This window comes from Siphateles boraxobius, unplaced genomic scaffold (genome assembly GCF_051911475.1).
Source record: "Siphateles boraxobius isolate OS27281-9 unplaced genomic scaffold, OSU_SipBor_1 1, whole genome shotgun sequence".
NCBI lineage: Eukaryota > Metazoa > Chordata > Actinopteri > Cypriniformes > Leuciscidae > Siphateles > Siphateles boraxobius.
The window spans coordinates 1,982,569-2,002,310 of NW_027508699.1; the positions used below are offsets into that span (position 1 = coordinate 1,982,569).

The 19,742-nt window shown below is 41.5% G+C and overlaps 1 long non-coding RNA gene across 1 annotated transcript; it reads left to right on the forward strand.

Annotated features, from left to right (window-relative positions):
• The first annotated feature begins 270 nt into the window (after positions 1-270).
• LOC143749196 (uncharacterized) lies at positions 271-1,321 on the forward strand. The gene is made up of 3 exons (XR_013206902.1): positions 271-382; positions 1,080-1,162; positions 1,275-1,321. It is a non-coding gene; the product is annotated as an uncharacterized LOC143749196 (long non-coding RNA).
• Positions 1,322-19,742: the final 18,421 nt, after the last annotated feature.

Sequence of the window (19,742 nt, forward strand, 5' to 3'; positions counted from 1 at the left end):
ACTGAAGACTTCAGTCTTCCTATTGTCCACCGCTGTCTAAGCCATTTAATGAAAAATGCTAAATTCCTGTGTAAAAAGCAGTAAGTAAAACTTGTATTCATAAAACAGATAATCAAATTAAAGGCAGCAAATTATTCATGATGATGTTGTTATTTTTATTTCTCTCTCAGTGCACCCAAGAACTACAAGTTGGCCATGTATGTTTTCAGACTTTTGACCACAGCAAGTTCTATCGTTGAGTTGATGAAATGATCCTTAATTGCACTGTCATCTTCTCAAGCCCATGCAGCTCTGAAAATGTGCACTTTAACAACATCCAGACTTGACCACCATTGGGGAATCAGCTGTTGATGACAGCAGCATTGTTCCTGAGGTCCTTGAGGTACACAGTAAACATGAAAAATGTCTTGAAATAATGTCTTCTGCTAACCTGATTAAAATCACTCATGTAAACATCATGTAAAATTTCATATTTTAGGACACCTTCAGTCAGACTTTTCACAGACATTTCATTGAAGCCATAGGCACTGCACCTCTCGGTAAAAAGGGGATCCAAATGTATACTACAGTGAGACATTCATCTCCACTTTGGTGGCCGACTTCTTGCCTCATGCAGCTCTTTGGACAAGCATGATGCTGGGTCAGTTACACTTTTTGTCATTGAAAGAGTCACTCTTTTAAGAAAGACTTAAACATATCTTTGGTTGCTACAATAATTTGGGTGTAAATTTGTACTTGACATGACTATGTAGTATGTTTGTCAGATGTCTGTAGTACTTTTGGCCCATTGCCAGGTATGGACATTGTCAGCCCATCAAATGCTTGCTCCAAGGCAAATATCAAAATCTACTAATCACATTCACATTAAATGTATTATGCAAATTAATTATTCAAAGTGTGTGGATCTTGTCAGTTTTTGTCTCATTACCTTACCTCTGCTTTCACCATTAGGATAACTTTCAGCTTTGTAGAGATGTTGTTTTAAGTACTGTATAGATATGATGTAGAGTATGCAAAGAAGTTTCCTTAAAACATGATCAAACAAGATGTAAAAATAATATGTTATACTGTATCTTCAGGGGACCTGGGCAGGCATGGTGAAGGACCCCCATACCATCTATTCTCAAAGAAATTTTAAAAGATTTCTAAGAAAAAACGCCAGGTGTAGAATAATTTGGATGCATATATGCAATATAAAGTTTAAATGTTTGAACCTATTACTTTACTCTGATTCCTTAGATAAGATATTATAGCCCTTTTTATTTTCTTATCAGAATTTCACGCAGGACAACAAACCACAAGGAATTATGGAAAAGAGTCAGTGGCAAAATTTGCTGTAAAGGAAGACAACTGACCAGACTTGATGACTTCATACCCACATAGCAACATTGTGTCGGCCCAGAGCCGGACCAAGTCTGGCACTTGTGGAATGCGGATATGGCCCACATACAGCGTGGAATGACGGCCCTTGGGTGGCCCACTCCTGTTTGCCAGATCTGGGCCACATGCAGGCCATAGCAATGCCACATGTCAGCCAAGAGCAAAGAAATAAACCATAACTGTACCTTATCTGAGCCACAAAATCTGTGTATATTAAATATGAAGTAATTGCAGCCTTAATAAAGCCTGTTAACAAGCAGAATCACTGAAGGAAAGTAGAGAACAGAAAAAGAGACGAGCAGAAACACAAGAACTACAACTTACTTCAGACACAGTCTTAGATGAAATTCACTGAAGAGAAAAGAAGACATTAAATCTGGGAAGATCTCAGCAGAGGAGGAATAAACAACTCCACAAACAGCATTACCAGCTTCACTTATTACTAACCAGACTCACTTTATCTGTGTCAGATGTCTGCAGAAGTTTTATTGAGAATTATCAGAGGCTTAACTGTATAATTTGAAGTTACCATGACAGTGATCAGCGTTTCCATTAGTTGGTCTATTAACTCTTATTATGGCGTTTGTCTTTTTTGGCTGCTGTGACAGTGTGTGTGTCAAATACATTTGCAGCAGTAAAGAAAGCTGAAGTGAAATGAGATCAGGTGATGATGGCTTCCTGTTGATGGTCTTATAATCATTAAATAGACTGATTCACTGTTGTCTTTTGACTCTAACAATTGTGTTGTACCATTTATATATTCATATCTTAAACCCTGTGTTTCTGCCACATGAGATTTGGCAATATTACAACAATCAATTAGAAGATTTTAACAAAAACGAGGACAAAAATCAAATCTATCAATAACACACACAGACATCAATAATCAGAGTATGAATCTCAACAATGGTGATACTCAAAAGTACAATGCTACAATGCATGCTGGGTACCAGCATAGTACAAAACTCCCAGCATGCATTGCAACATTAATAAATTATGCAGCTGAATTGTCCTATTATTTTGTTTAATTCTAAATATTTGCTTTTATTTTTTGCTGTTGTTTTTGTTGCAAGCTTTTCAGTGATGTTCTGAATTGATCTGTTTACCTAAATATTATTGTCACCATTGTTGAGATTCATATGCTTATTTTTTTACGTCTGTGTGTGTCATGGCAGATTAGTGTTTTTGTGCTCGTTGTTAAAATCTTCAAACTGATTGTTGTAATATTGCTGGATCTCATGCTGCAGTAACAGTGGTTGTGATATGAATATATTAATGGAACAACACAATTGTTAGATTCAAAAGACATCAGTGATTCAGTCTATTTCATGATGATTGTAAAACCATCAACAGGAAACAATTATCACCTTTATTATTTGAAAATAATAGTTTGGTTTGATGTCACCATTATGTTGGTCAATGTTTGCTTTATTTGGGCACTTGACTTTTTAACATTAGTTGTTCTCTGCCCAGCTGTATCTGCTTGTTATGTTGAAAACAGCAAGAGAAAATGCAATCAGATGCTATAAATTGATTGATGATTAGAACATAATCATCTTGTAGTGGCTTAACTCACTATCATTGTGCAGAAGTCCAAAATGGTGTTGTGAGTGTAATAGAAATGCCCACGACTCAGTGCTCATTCCTACACACACTTTCTGTAAAAACGAAACCAACACACATTCAGTCAGCCAAGGCCGACGGTGCTCTCAGTGCAGTGAGTGTGCCCGCTGTCCCACGCCCACATTCCCTCACAGACATGCAAAACCCCAAGGGGTTCGCCCCGCTCGCTGTCTCTCCACAAACTGTCAGAGAAGTCGAGCGCGGCCAGGCTGCCCGCTGTGATCAGTGTGCCCCCCGCCTCGAATGCTGCGAACACAGTGTTTACTCTTCAGCACACTGGAGCTCTCCGATCGCCACTATGTTGCGGCCAGAGCCCAGATCTCATTCTACCTCTAGCTATTCATGCAGATGCGTGGGCAAAGCTTCCCGGTGGGTCACAATGGGTGCTGAACACTATAAAAAGAGGCTATTCTCTGCAGTTCGCTCGACGTCCCCGCCGTTACACGGAGCGAGTCGAAACGGTAAAGAACGAGGTAGCTCATCTACTTCAGGCCGAAATAGCGAAACTACTGAGCAAAGGGGCCATAGAACCTTTATCTCAGGCTCTGACGAAGGGGGTGTATACAGCAGACATTTTCTGGAACCGAAAAAAGACCGGGGTCTCAGACCCATTCTAGATCTGCGACAGCTGAACAGAGTGCTTGTGAAGCGCCAGTTCAGAATGCTTACAACCAGGAAAATCCTCGCACAAGTTCGCCAGGGGGACTGGTTTATGTCAATAGATCTGAAGGACGCTTATTTCCAAATACAAATAATGTCACGTCACAGGCGATTCTTGAGATTCGCCTTCGAGGGCCAGGCATATCAATACACAGTCCTGCCGTTCGGCCTGTCCCTGGCACCCCGTACATTTACGATGTTCTCGCACCCCTGAGACTTCGGGGCATGCGAGTCTTGAACTACTTGGATGATGGCTGATTCTAGCTCGGTCACAATCAGAGCTCATAGAACACAGGACCGCACTACTGGAGCATCTCAAGAATCTCAAGTCTCACAGTCAATTGGGCGAAAAGTTAGCTGTCTCCCAGTCAGAGAATTTATTTTCTGGGCACAGAACTGGACTCGCTGTCTATGACCTTTACAGAAACCTTTACAGGCTGACGGAACGCCTCCTGGTCTGAGATTAGCACAATCTGCTTTCGTTCAAAGCAGCGCATGTGCCTGGTCACCTGAATCTGGGACCGGACAGACAGTCCAGAAACAATGTTCCAGCAGGAGAATGGTCGCTGCACCCGCAGACTATCCAACTGCTGCGGGAGACATTCGGCAGAGCGCAGGTGGACCTGTTCGCGTCCCGAGAAAATGCTCACTGTCCTAAGTTTTTCTCCAAGAGCAGGGATGCGCTGGCCCACGTCTGGCCCCGCTGCCCTCTCTATGCTTTTCCCCCCGTCTCGCTACTGCCTCAGGTGTTGGAACGAATCAGGGAAAACGGATGCTCAGTGCTGCTTGTGGCTCCGCTCTGGAAAAACCAGGCTTGGTTCCCAGTCCTGATGCAGCTGACCAGCACTGCCCTGTGGCAATACCGCTGAGGAAAGACCTCCTCTCTCAGGCCAAGGGCTCGATTTGGTGTCCTCGCCCGGAGCTATGGTCCCTACATGCATGGGCCATCAACGGGTACACGCTAACCTTCAGGAGGGAGTGTTAAACACGATCGTGCAGGCTAGAGCCCCATCTACTAGACGGCTCTACTCCTCAAAATGGTCTGTGTTCTCTGGCTGATGTCAAGCTCAAGGCTTTTCACCCCTAGACTGCGGGGTTACGGAGGTTCTCTCCTTCCTTCAAGAACTACTGGATAAGGGCAGGACCCCATCCACGCTCAAGGTTTATGTGGCGGCCATAGCAGCGTTTACTAAACCTGCGTCTGGCCAGCCACTGGGGAGAAACGATCTGGTCGTACGATTCCTCAGGGGAACTAGGAGGTTGAATCCTTCCAGACCCTTGTCAGTCCCTGAGTGGGATCTTTCTACGGTTTTGGAAGCCATGAAAGGTGCCCCATTCGAGCCAATACATTTGTCAAGCATGAAACATTTGTCTTTCAAGACATAGGGGACTTACAAGTGCCTTCGGTGAGCGCGACGTGTATGGAATTCGGGCTTAATGACTTGAAGGTCATACTCAAACCAAGGCACAGGTATGTGCCTAAATCCCTCAACACACCGTTCAGGGCCCAGGTCATTTCCCTGTCCGCCCTTCCGGTTTACAATGAGGAGAAGGACGCGAGTCTCCTTTGCCCTGTCAGGGCACTGAGAACTTATGTGTCCTGCTCGTCTGGTTTCAGACTAGGGCTGGGCGATATATCGCACGATATTGTTATGCGCATCTCGTCAGTAAAGCCGGTTCCTTGATTAGTAGTAAATCGCCATCACCTGCTTTCAGATGCAGCGGCATTTACTACAAAGAGCCGTAGTTAACTGACAAGCTGAGCCATATCGCATCAATATCGCGGACGTATCGCAAGCGATAATTAATGCGATATGGCTCAGCTTGTAAGTTAACTACGGCTCTTTGTACACAGCAAAAACTCCAGTGTTAAATTAACACACCTGGGAGTGTATATGAGTCCACTCAAGAATGTTGAAGTTAATGAGATAATTAAGTGATTAATTGAGAGATGATTGAGCATTATTGAAGACACCTGATGTTAACAAGCAGAATCACTGAAGGAGAAAATCTAAAATTGTAAGCCACCGTTATGGCGATCATTGGTTGCTTTAGTTGGCGTCTTGACCCCAATATTATTAACTTTAATTTTGTTTGGCTGATGTATCTGAGTTATAACTGCCAGATGAACAAAGAAAAAGTGATCTGGTGGTGTTGGTTATATTATGACAATCATCATTGGAACTTTATGATTTTGATTTATGTTGTTGGTTACAGCATAACTGTAATTCTGAATAAATATCCAGAATTTTAGCAACAATAAAAAGGTTTTCTTAAAAGTTGTTTCTAAAAGAAAAAAAATGTCTCATAGGCACTCACAGACTTAAAGATTCAGTCTATGCATCTCAACAATGGTGACGAACAGAATATTCAATTAGGAAAAGTAAATTACATAGAAAATTCAGATCATAATTTATTCATATCGCAATGCATGATGGGAGCCATTAATGAGTTGTGATTGGTGACAGTCACTGCAACATGCTTTATTATTGTCACCAAAAAAAAAAAATTCTTATAGGCACTCACAGACTTCAAGATTCAGTCTATGCATCTCAACAATGGTGACGAACAGAATATTCAGTTAGGAAAAGTAAATTACATTGAAAATTCAGATCATAATTTATTCATATCGCAATGCATGATGGGAGCCATTAATGAGTTGTGATTGGTGACAGTCACTGCAACATGCTTTATTATTGTCACCATTGTTGAGATTCACAGGCTGATTATTGATGTCAGTGTTTCTAAATAAAATTATTTGAAAGTGTTTTGATTAGAACAATGTTTATTAAATATTTTGGATTGTAAGAAACATACCTATATTCATATATGCTGTAGAATCAAGAAGTTATTGCCAACAAGTTAATCCAAACTATCTCAATAAGATTCATTTTTCAGAACACAGCATGATGTTGCCAGAACATATTCAACACTATAAGATCACACTTTTTTTGTTCATTTGACTGACATAAATAAACAACAGCAGCCAAACAAATTTAATGTGAATGTGTAAAGGTTAAGAACCCAACTAAAGCAAACACTTATCGCCATAACGGTGGCTTACAATTTGTGATTTTCTCCTTCAGTGATTCTGCTTGTTAACATCAGGTGTCTTCAATAATGCTCAAACATCACTAAATTAATCACTTAATTATCTCATTAACTTTAACACTCTTGAGTGTTAATTTAACACTGGAGTTTGTGCTGTGTAGTAAATGCCGCTGTACTACTAATCAAGGAACCGGCTTTACTGATGAGATGGGCATAACAATATCGTGCGATATATCGCCCAGCCCTATTTCAGACAGACTGAGCAGCTCTTTATTTTGTTTAGTGGGCGTTCTAAGGGACTAGCCGCATCAAAACAGAGCCTATCCAGGTGGATAGTCGATGCCATAGTGCTGGCTTACACTTCTAAGGGCCTGCAGTGTCCTTTGGGTGTCAGAGCGCACTCCACAAGAGGCGTGGCCTCGTCGTGGGCGTGGTCTAGCCGAATTACCTTGCAAGATATCTGTACGGCGGCAGGCTGGGCCTAACGTACTAACGTAACCTCGGTTCTCTCTAGAAGAGGGAACGAGTACTGCGTATCTTGCCATGCTTACAACATGCTATGGTTCACTTCGGCGATGAAAAAACAGTTCCTGTCGAACTATATTTATAGGCCAAGGCCACGCCTATTTCGGCAGGACGTGACGAAGTGGGCGCGAAGCGCCCCCATTGGATATGGTGTCACGCACTCTCTCGATAGGCTGCTGCTGTTGCCGCAGGGCAGCCAAGGCACACAAGCCGTCTTGCCTATGTCTGCATGCTGCTGCAACGCGTTTTACATTAATTCGAAATTAAGGATAATTTTTGGCTTCAATATCTCGTGGAAAAGAGGTTTTCCCCATAGCGTAAGATATTACGCAGTACTCGTTCCCTTTTCTAGAGAGAACCGAGATTACGTTTTATTTATTTTAGAGCTTTTTATGGGATACCATATAAAATATACCTATAATTATTTTCATAAACACAAACTTCCCTCCACCCAGGCTGTTCGATTGCTGTTCCTGATCCTGATCGATTGCTCCTGTCTGCCTAGCTGCCTGCTGTGTTTTGTTTGCTTCGAGGCTGTTAGCTCCGTCTAAGCCTCGTATTAGCTTTGTATTTCTTTCTGTTTTGAACCATCATTTACTACCATTTCTAGTTGTTTATACTACTAAATACAGCTTAGACAACATCTCAGATTAACCTGACATCGCTAGCTTCCGTTATTGTTAGAACAACACGCTAGTAACTCGCTAGCCTGTTAACGCGCCACCCGTGCGCTCAGTTATTTATTTATTTTTCTCTCGCACGCCCGCGCCTCTGAGTTCATAAAAAGCCCAGGTGAGTAAGAATCAGTCAACAAACACGGTGAGTAATGTCTTGTCCTGTTATTGTCACCTGCACTTCATGTTACATGTTTAGCATAGCCTTCCCCGTCGGCAATATAGGGTTTATATGTGATAAATGCAAGGAAACAGTCAGGCTGACGGAGAAGATTTCAGAATTAGAAACACGCATCCAAACTTTAATTGAGGATAGTAAGTGTGCTAGAGTTTTAGATTGTACTTTGGATGCGCCTAGCATAGTGAACTCTTTACATGATTCGGTTCCGGCTGAATTATTGCCTGTGCAGCCAGGCAAATGGGTGACAGTGAGGGATCGCTCTAGTCACGGATCAAAAAACCACTCTTCCGTTCCGATTACCACAACAAATCGATTTGCCCCACTCAGTGAAACACCCACTGAGAATTCTGTTGATTGTGCCCTGGTTATTGGCGATTCTATTACACGGAACGTGAAAATAGGGACACCAGCCAACATAGTCACTTGTTTGCCATCTAATCTGAGATTCCCGCAGCCTGCTGGATCCAGGCCGTTTCCAGATCTGACGAAGGACTTTCGCCTGGACCCGATGACAATGCAGTGCTGAAGTGCCAACTAGCCTCTCCCTATGGAGGATCCCTATACCACTCTACAGATAAAGCGTTGTGGAATTTTTCGGTTCGCGTACCTACCCAAAGTGATAAGATAAAATAAAAATTCTGCATCAAAATTTATAGAAAAGTAGTTTGTTTAGGCATGGTTTGTAAGGAATTACAAACCTGCGCACATATATTCAAACGCACATAACTATAGAATCAATTCTTAATGCGCATGTGAACGCCATCAGCGTCTATCACAGGTTCACGTTTAAAGTCTGTTTAGAGAGAACGGTGTCGTCTTAGCGGCCCCTAATTTAATAACAAATGATGATTTAGACGGAAGTGGATCAATCAAAACTAACTTTAGCTGGAAAAAACATTTTTCAAGAGCCACTATAAAACCAAACCAATCTCTGTTACCTTAAATTATATGTTTATCTCTGTAAAGCTGCTTTGAAACAATCTACATTGTTAAAAGCGCTATATAAATGAGGATGACTTGACTTGACTTTGCCGGGAGCCAGAGCGCCTGACATCAAAGCAAATTTAAAAGTGCTGGCTAATGCTAATCGTAAAGGGTTACCTAGCCCTAACCCTAACCCTAACCCTAAGATTGTTATTCACGTCGGCACTAATGATGTTCGACTTCGCCAGTCGGAGATCACCAAAATTAATATTAAAGAGGTGTTTGAACTCGCAAGTACGATGTCAGGCACTGTAATTTGGTCTGGCCCCCTTCCTGTTCGAAGGAGTGATGAGATAGTTAGCAGATTGTCATCACTCAATGGCTGGCTGTCTAAGTGGTGTCCGCAAAATAATATAGAATTCATAGACAATTGGAAAAGTTTTTGGGGCAAACCTAACCTGTTGAAAAGAGATGGTATTCATCCCTCCTGGGATAGTGCTGCTCTTCTCTCTAGTAATTTGGCTCATAGTCTTAGAGACAAAACATGACAATCTGGGGCTCAGGTCAGGAAGCAGACAAACTGGCTAAACCGACCATATGCTAGCGGCCTCGCGTCACCAAGGTCAGATAAATCCCATCACATAGAGGCTCTTTCACCTAGATATCATCATATAGAGACTGTGTCTGTTCCCCGAATTTGAAAATCCAAAAAACGTCCAAACCGATCTAAGGTTAAAAATGGAATTGATATTCAACAAATAAAAAATAGATATAATACAGATGAGCAAACGATAAAGCTTGGGTTGCTGAATATTCGATCCCTTACTTCAAAAGCACTTATGGTCAATGATATGATTTCAGATTATAACCTAGATGTGCTGTGTTTGACAGAAACCTGGCTAAAACCAAACGATTACATTACTTTAAATGAGTCCACCCCCCATGATTACTGTTATAAACATGAACCTCGCCTGAAAGGCAAAGGGGGAGGTGTTGCTGTAATTTATAGTAATATTTTCAAAACCACTAAAAAATCTAGTTTAAAATATATTTCTTTTGAAGTGTTGGTGCTTAATGTAAAAATATATAATGTAAACGATAAACAAGTTTGAGAATTCTGCTGGCAACTGTCTACAGGCCACCAGGGCACCATAAAGATTTTATCAAAGAATTTGCTGACTTTCTATCAGAATTAGTATTGACTGCAGATAAAGTCCTAATTGTTGGTGATTTTAATATACATGTAGATAATGGAAAAGATGCAATGGGATTGGCATTTAAAGACATTCTTAACTCTATTGGAGTTAGACAACACGTGTCAGGACCTACTCTTTGTCGTAATCATACTCTAGATCTAATATTATCACATGGAATCAATGTTGATGCTGTTGAAATTCTGCAACAGAGCGACGACATCTCAGATCATTATCTAGTCTCATGTAAATTACATTTAGCCAAGGCTGCAAAGCCAACTCCGTGTTACAAGTATGTTAGACCTATCACTTCTGCCACTAAAGATTGCTTTATCAATAAGCTTCCTAATTAGTTTCATCGTCTCAGCATCCCAGATAGCTTAGAAGAACTTGATATTGCAACAGAAACTTTTAACTCTCTCCTTTCCAGCACTTTAGATACAGTTGCTCCGTTGCGCTTAAAGAAGATTAAAGAAAATAGTCCAACACCGTGGTACAACGAGTACACCCGGGCCCTTAAGAGAGCAGCCAGAAAAATGGAGCGCAACTGGAAGAAAACAAAACTAGAGGTATTTCGGATTTCATGGAAGGAGAGCTCGATTGCTTACAGAGATGCTTTAAAAGCTGCTAGATCTGCTTATTTTTCAACCCTATTAAAAGAAAATAAACATAATCAAAGGTATTTATTTGAAAAAGTGGCTACACTAACGAAAAAGAAAGCTTCAAGCCCAGAAGTTTCCAAGAAACACAGCAGTAATGACTTTATGAACTTCTTCACTTATAAGATTGATAATATTAGGGACAAAATTATAACTATGCAACCGTCTACTACAGCATCACATCAGGGAGTGCATTATAGTCTCCCCGAGGTAAAATTTGATTCATTTGTTGCCATAGGAGAGGAAAAATTTTGCAAATTCGTTAATTCATCTAAATCGACAACATGTATGTTAGACCCTTGTTACGTCCCTGATATGTCTAGGAGTGAGGGACTAACAAAATAAATATACTCCGGGTGCAACAGAAAACCAAGGATGACTCAAACACGTATCAAGTTAATGTATTTATTTTAAGAGATCTCTTTTTTCATCCAAGATGATATGAGGTAGATTATGTAAAGTAAATTAATTAACACCAAACATTCAGCAGAAAATATGTGACACAATAGACAATCTCCACGGCTCCCACCACTTAATGAAGCACGTGGTCTTCCCACGTCAGGAGGTCTTCCCGCCGCTCACCACGCCGACTTCCAGCTGGTCGGGCACACACACAGGTCCGACGGCTGCCATGTGCCTTCACAAAGTCACCAGACGCACAGCGCGGGGAGGAGTCAAGATCAACACGTCCCGCCGCGATCCACACCATAAATCACAAAGTAGTCCACACAGTCTGACGCGAGCCATCAAGGAACAACGTGAGAGAGCGAGAGCACTTCACTGGCTCAACTTATACGCCTCACTAAGTGCCGCTGATCAGCTCCAGCCCAGAGATTTCACGCAGCATCAGGTTTAAGACACAGGTACACCCCTGCAGGCGAGAGACAGAACACACCCACAGCAACGCAAGCACAACACATAGACCTCACGGGTCGTAACACCCTATACCGACTAAACTACTGAAAGAGATGCTTCCAGAAGTCATAGATCCTCTTCTTAACATCATTAATTCATCTTTGTCTCTAGGATACGTACCAAAAACCTTTAAGCTGGCTATGATTAAACCGCTTGTTAAAAAAACGCAACTTGATCCTAGAGGATTAGTCAATTACAGGCCGATCTCAAATCGACCTTTTCTGTCAAAGATACTACAAAAGGCAGTATCCTCACAAGTGTGTTCCTTTCTTAAAAGAAATGGTATCTGCGAGGATTTCCAGTCAGGATTTAGACCGCACCATAGCACTGAGACTGCTCTCATTAAAGTCACAAATGATTTGCTCTTATCATCCGATCGTGGTTGTATCTCTCTATTAGTGTTACTTGATCTTAGTGCTGCATTTGACACCATTGACCACAACATTCTCTTAAATAGACTAGAAAACTATGTTGGCATTAGTGGAATTGCACTAGCATGGTTTAAATCATATTTATCTGACCGCTATCAGTTTGTAGCAGTAAATGAAGAGATGTCTTATCGATCAAAAGTTCAGTATGGTGTACCACAAGGCTCAGTACTAGGACCGCTGCTGTTCACTCTGTACATGCTACCTTTAGGAGATATCATTAGGAAACATGGAATTAGCTTTCACTGTTATGCTGATGATACTCAGCTCTATATTTCTTCCAAACCTAACGAAACTCACCAATTCACAAAATTATCGGAATGCATAGTTGATATTAAAAATTGGATGACTAGTAATTTCCTACTACTAAATTCTGATAAAACAGAGATTCTAATTATTGGACAAAAAACTTCCACACGTAATAACCTAGAATACCGTCTAACACTTGATGGCTGCTCTGTTAAGTCTTCGTCGTCAGTTAGGAACCTGGGTGTGCTCTTTGATACCAATCTTTCATTTGAAAGTCACGTGTCTAGTGTCTGTAAAACCGCATTTTTCCATCTTAAAAATATATCTAAATTACGTTATATGCTCTCATTGACAAATGCGGAACAACTAGTTAATGCGTTCATGACATCAAGGCTAGATTATTGTAATGCTCTACTGGGTGGTTGCCGTGCACGCTTAATAAACAAACTACAGCTAGTTCAAAACGCAGCCGCTAGAGTTCTTACCAGAACCAGGAAGTACGACCATATTAGCCCGGTTCTGTCAACACTGCATTGGCTCCCTATTAAACATCGTATACATTTTAAAATATTGCTGATTACTTACAAAGCACTAAATGGTTTAGCTCCCCAGTACTTGAGCGAGCTCTTAACGCATTATAGTCCTTCACGTCTATTGCGATCTCAAAACTCTGGCCAGTTGATAATACCTAGAATATCTAAATCGACTGCTGGCGGTAGATCCTTTTCCTATTTAGCAACAAAACTTTGGAACAATGTTCCTAACATTGTCCGGGAAGCAAACACAGTCTGTCAGTTCAAAGCTAGACTAAAAACACATGGAACCCGATGACAATGCAGTGCTGAAGTGCCGACTAGCCTCTCCCTATGGAGGATCCCTATACCACTCTACAGATAAAGCGTTGTGGAATTTTTCGGTTCGCGTACCTACCCAAAGTGATAAGATAAAATAAAAATTCTGCATCAAAATTTATAGACAAGTAGTTTGTTTAGGCATGGTTTGTAAGGAATTACAAACCTGCGCACATATATTCAAACACACATAACTATAGAATCAATTCTTAATGCACATGTGAACGCCATCAGCGTCTATCACAGGTTCACGTTTAAAGTCTGTTTAGAGAGAACGGTGTCGTCTTAGCGGCCCCTAATTTAATAACAAATGATCATTTAGACGGAAGTGAATCAATCAAAACTAACTTTAGCTGGAAAAAACATTTTTCAAGAGCCACTATAAAACCAAACCAATCTCTGTTACCTTAAATTATATCTTTATCTCTGTAAAGCTGCTTTGAAACAATCTACATTGTTAAAAGCGCTATATAAATGAGGATGACTTGACTTGACTTGACTATTCTATCCAGTTACATTTTAACACACATTGTGTGTTAAAAATCTACACAACATGTGTCAAAATGCTATCTACACAGTCACATGTGTTGTTTTTTGACACATCTCTTTTGCAGTGTACATGCACATACTTTATAGGTAAACTATAATTACTGAAAGTTACGCAGTAAATTAATTTTACTTTCCGGGCTGTAAATTCAAGCGTTACCTCAAATTGTTTTTGAATGATAAAAAAACACATAATATGATGTTTTGTGGTATAGTCTGTTTATGTGTGCTTTATTCCAGGGTGATGTACGAGGCAGAGATGCTGATGTCTCTCTGACGGCCTTTGTTGTGATTGCCATGCAAGAGTGCAGAGAGATCTGTTCTGGATCATTTGGGGTAAGTTAATTTGTTTCAACACCAGTTATGGATGGGTATTGATAAGATTTTATCAATATCAAAGCCACTGACCATTCTGCTTATCAATCCGATTCTTTAACGATTCTCTTATTGGTTCCTGATAGCACTGTGTGGAAAAAAATAGTCATAACCCACTGAACAAGATGTTGTCCAAAAAGTGTCTTTTCAACGTCTTTGTCACAAAAGTCGTACGTTGAAAAGACGTCCACTGAGGAGCCAGAATGAAAGGTTTTATGACGTGTTCTGGACGTCTCATATAGACGTTCATGGAACCTCTGTACAAGATTAAAAACTAGTAAATGTGGCCATTGTGGACATATTTTCAACATAATTTATGGTCTCATTTATATATAATTTATACCGTTTCTGGACCAAATAAACACTCTCAGGATGCATTCAATTAAAACTCATGTTTATTTCAATGTAATTGCAAAGCAACTCACAGACAGTTTGTGTTTGTCCAAAAATCATGAACACAAAAGACACATCTGTAAATCACACATCTTTGGATTGTGAGAGAAACCAGATCTGAAGGAAAAACTTACCTGCTCAGACACTTGTGCTTCCTTTAATCACAGACATAAAATACAGATACTTTGACTATTTCTGTCAGACGTCTACAGAAGATCTTAGTGAGAATTAACAGAGGTTTAGATGTTGATATTTGTTTCATTTGAAGTCACCATTGTGGTGATCAGTGTTTGCTTTAGTTGTTCTATTGGTCAACTGTCTCTTTGTCCTAGCATTTTGTTGCCTATCCTGATTGTGTGATTAACACAATAGTTGTGGTAGAGAAGGCAAGATAGAGTGAGATCAGCTATTACCAGCTCATTGTTGATAATGAGAATATCATAACCAAAAAAAAAGCATTTAATGCTGTCAGATGTTTAGCATTTATTACTGCTGAACATTTTGGAACTGCATTATTGGCACCAATAGTAGTGATGGCCGCTTCGTGAATGAATCGTTCTTTTGAACCGGTTCTTTTTATTGAACCAGTCGAACCAGTACAGTAAATCGGACTGAATTGTTCGAAACAGTTCGAGTCTTGCGTCAGTGCTGATCCACAAGTTACTAAAGTTACTCCCTTTCAGACATGCCTGACAGTCCCTCGGACTCGAAATAAACCAATATCCCGGAGTATATTTTACTCCAGTAAATCCAACAGTCCATTGAACTTAGACGTGCTGAGGAGAGAAGTGATGAGCACGAGCAGCTGATACTGCGCATGCGCGTACTGACGAACCGAACGCACAGGTACAGCGCCTGCAGCACGTTTTTCGAAATCAAATCACCAGTACACTCACTGACTAAACCGAAAACGGTTTCTTTCGGACGCGTCCAACATGCTGAGAACCGATGAGCTGGAGATACTGAGCATGCGTGTAATTATTTTCCTCGGACGAAATCAATGCTAGGGTACTTTATTATTTTGTTGCAAACAGAAAAGGGTTACAAAATAAAAATTATTGGAAATGTTTATGACTTAATTAATGTATTATCACTGTATGAGTTTTTGATAAAACTGGTGGAGCGAAAGTATTAAATTGTTTATTTGAAAAAATAGGCTATATATATTGTCTTAAATGACTGTGCATTGTTTAGTTGAAGATGCTGTTGAAGGCTAAATGAAGAGTGTTTTATGATCTCAATAAGGGATTTGGACAAAAATAACTGAGTTACAGTAGGCTGTTTTAACAGAAAGATGTATGGCGATTTATGAAATTCCTGTACTGTAACTATAGTTAATGACACATTCATAAATTTAGTTTGTATTAAATAATTTTAATAACTGTTTAATAGTCTGATCTTGAGCTTTCCGTAGGCCGCGAAAACGCTGTCGGTATGCTTCCGGCACTAACTCGTAAGCTCTCAAAATAGCATTCTTAACACAATCATAATTTAACCCATCCTCTACAGACAATGCTGCACAAGCTTCCTGGGCCTTACCAGTCAATTTACACTGGAGTAAGATGGCCCACACCTCTTTAGGCCAGCGTAGAGCTCCAGCAACACGTTCAAATGCACCAAAATAGGCTTCCACTTCGGCCTCGCGAAAAACAGGCACCAGAGAAATATATTTGCTCACATCATACTCACTAGCAGACTGTGGAGGGAATACACTAGCAGGAGTAACGGGGCGAGCAGCGTCAACATTGGTTTGTAATTCCAGTTGTCTCATTTTAAACGTTGTATCTGCTTCTATTTTCTTAAGTTCCAGTTCCCTACTCGTTTCAGTCTCTGCTGTTAGCCTCTTCAGTTCCAGCTCTCGACGAAGTTGGAAATCCCTTGCTCTCTCTTCCTTCTCTATCCGAAGCCGCAACAGACGAACTTTTAACCGGCTATCCTGCTTAGAGCCAGGAGATGACTCAACTGAGAATGGCAAAAAATTAGGTATCGTTACAGGCTTCCTTGTCGGTACTCCCTGTTGACCAGTAGGAGTCCCATTACCAAGTTGGTCCCCCCCCACACTCAGCCCTGAGCCAGGATTGCTCATAGTAACCGGTAATATGATAACTCCTTTACCGATGAGTCCATCCAAAACTACAGCTTTAAGTTCAGCTTTCACTAAAGAAGTTGACGCAGAGATGTCATAATGGTTTGCAATGGCATGGAGTTCAGTTTTCTTGCATTTATCCAACTGGTTCAAATCTGGACGGGACACAAAAACATTTAAGTCAAAAGTTGCCATGGCCACAACACAAAATACACACAATATCACCACACGGAAGATAACCCAATGCTCGATATTAACCCCTCTAACAAAGCAATCGCCTCCCTCCACAAAACAAACTTCCTCAGCACCTGCCTCATCAAACTTACCTATCTATCTTCAGAAGCGTGCCGGGCTCGAGGCGACTTACAGGCAGTACATCAGCGGTCGAAACCCTGAAACACCAGCCCCCTTTGGAGAACGCAGTCTCCGCCCAGGATTTACTTCCAAAAAGAACAAAGGCAAAATAATAAATTAGTGCCCGATGGAAAGGCTGCTTCAGCCCAGCTGGACACTACCCTGTGCTAAGCTGAGGAAGCAGTCAAGTGGATACTCACTCGGGGTAACTATCATTACATTACTATAAACAGCAAACAAAAAACAAAACAAAAATTTCAAATATAATATAAAGCTTAAATCACCATACATTCAACATGAAACATGAATCAAGCATCCTGGTCTTCCAGTATAAAATAATAATCCCGGACGAGCCCCCACTTTTGTTGCGTCCCTGATATGTCTAGGAGTGAGCAAACATTCAGCAGAAAATATGTGACACAATACACAATCTCCACGGCCCCCACCACGTTAATGAAGCACACGCGGAGGTCTTCCCGCCGCTCACCACGCCGACTTCCAGCTGGTTGGGCACACACACACAGGTCCGACGGCTGCCTTGTGCCTTCACAAAGTCACCAGACGCACAGCGCGGGGAGAAGTCAAGATCAACACGTCCCGCCGCGATCCACACCATAAATCACACAGTAGTCCACACAGTCTGACGCGAGCCATCAAGGAACAACGTGAGAGAGCGAGAGCACTTCACTGGCTCAACTTATACGCCTCACTAATTGCCGCTGATCAGCTCCAGCCGTGAGATTTCAGCAGAGACTCACTGGCTCCGAAGTGAGAGAGTGCGCGCGCGCGACCGGGTCTCTCTCTGCTCGTTCTATCAGTTAAACATGTGCCCTGTCACAAGTGCAGCAATTCATCTACATTACTCACCGATCAAATAAGACTTTGGCGGAAAAAAAATTAGTTTTGGCGGGCGGTAAAAAAAAAAATCAATGCAGGAAAAACCCTGTTATTGCAAACAGCAAACAATGTAATTTGTCTCGTTTAGTAAAATAAAGCCAAGCTTTAGATTGTGTTTTCCACTCCATGTTTACCTCCTCTGCTCAAATCGCTTTGACATCCCGAATGACGCACAGATGCGTATAGGACGTCGCGCTATGGTGCCCGATAAAGGACAAAAGGAAAAGTTGTGAGTTCACGGTCTGTTTATTAAGGCTGGGACTCGGAGCAGGAGCATCGATCAGAGGCTTGCGTTGTATAGACCCAGCTCCCAACCTAACTTTGAGAATAGATTAACGGTGATATTTTTTTTTATCGCCCGATAAGAGTCTCACGTTAACGCAGCACGTTAACGCCGATAACGGCCCACCACTAATATATATATATACAAATGGTTTATCTAGCCCCCCTCCCCCCTCACATACACACACACACACACAGAGAGAGAGACACACAGACACTCTCTCATAGACACACAGAGAGAGAGAAAATGACCACATTCAAGCGAAAATATCTGACTTCATGTTGGTCGGAGCTAATGACTGTAAATTAGAAAGTTGTCCGGCTTGATGAGAACAATATACGCACGGAGTTTTGTTACTGTGGTTAAAACTAGCCCCCCCCACTTTTGTCAAAAGAATTTGGAAAGTGACAGACTTCCTGCTGCCAGTTGGTGGCGCTATAACTTTGACTCACAATAGTTACATCCATCTGATCGGCCTCTTACCACGAATACACTGCTGAAGTTTCATCAAGATCAGTTAATGTATGCAGAAGTTATAACACTTCGTGTTTCTCTTTTCTCGCCATAAATTCGTTTCCTTGCCACGGCCAAACCGTTAGAGATATCAAAAATCCGTCTGCAATTTAGTATCCTCAATGTATTGACTTCATGCACACTGAGTTTGCTGACGATCGGATGCAATCTCTAGGAGAAGTGTTTCAAATTCCAAAGCATGCGTTTTCCAAACAACCCATAATAGCCGACTTCCTGTTGGGCTAGCGTAAAACCTAGAGCACGAAAGTTGTTTGGCTTGATGAGATCTATATGTGTACCAAGTTTCATATTAATTCATGCAAGCGTGTTTGATATATGGACCAAGTTTTCAATCCCCGTTCCAGGGGGCGCTGTCGAGCCCCCCTGCCATGCCCGGGTACCATCTTCAGCCCGTCCCTGATGGCCGCGGGTTCTAACCTGGGTGCAAAGTTTCAAGAGTTTTCGAGCATGTTAAGGCCCCCAAAAATACTAGAGAGGTCGCACACAGCAAAGAAAGGGTTAAAAAAACCTGACAAGCCCCTCTCCTCTCTCACACACACACACAGACACTGATACCCCTTTTCCACCAAGGCAGAGCTGGTGCTGGTTCGGAGCCAGAGCCTAGTTTCAATTCGGTTCTTTGGTTTTCCACACGCAAAGCACCAGCTCCGAACCAGGAAAAGTGGTTCTTAAGTAGCACCAAATCATTGCTGGTCTAGAACAGAGCCAAGTAAGAACCAATTGCGTCAGGGGCTGGGGGCGGGGTTACCGTGACCAACAAGATGAATAGAAACTTGTGACCGCCATTTTTAAATAGCAGCTAATAGCAGCTCGATTATAAATATCCGTCTATGTAAGTTACGGCAAGCTGCACAAACGCGTTGGACTCCGATGTATTTTGTAAACCCATGAGCATCTATAGTATTGCAACGTCCGTTATGGTTGATGGCTTGTTCGAGATGCATCGGAGCGGCGCGGACCG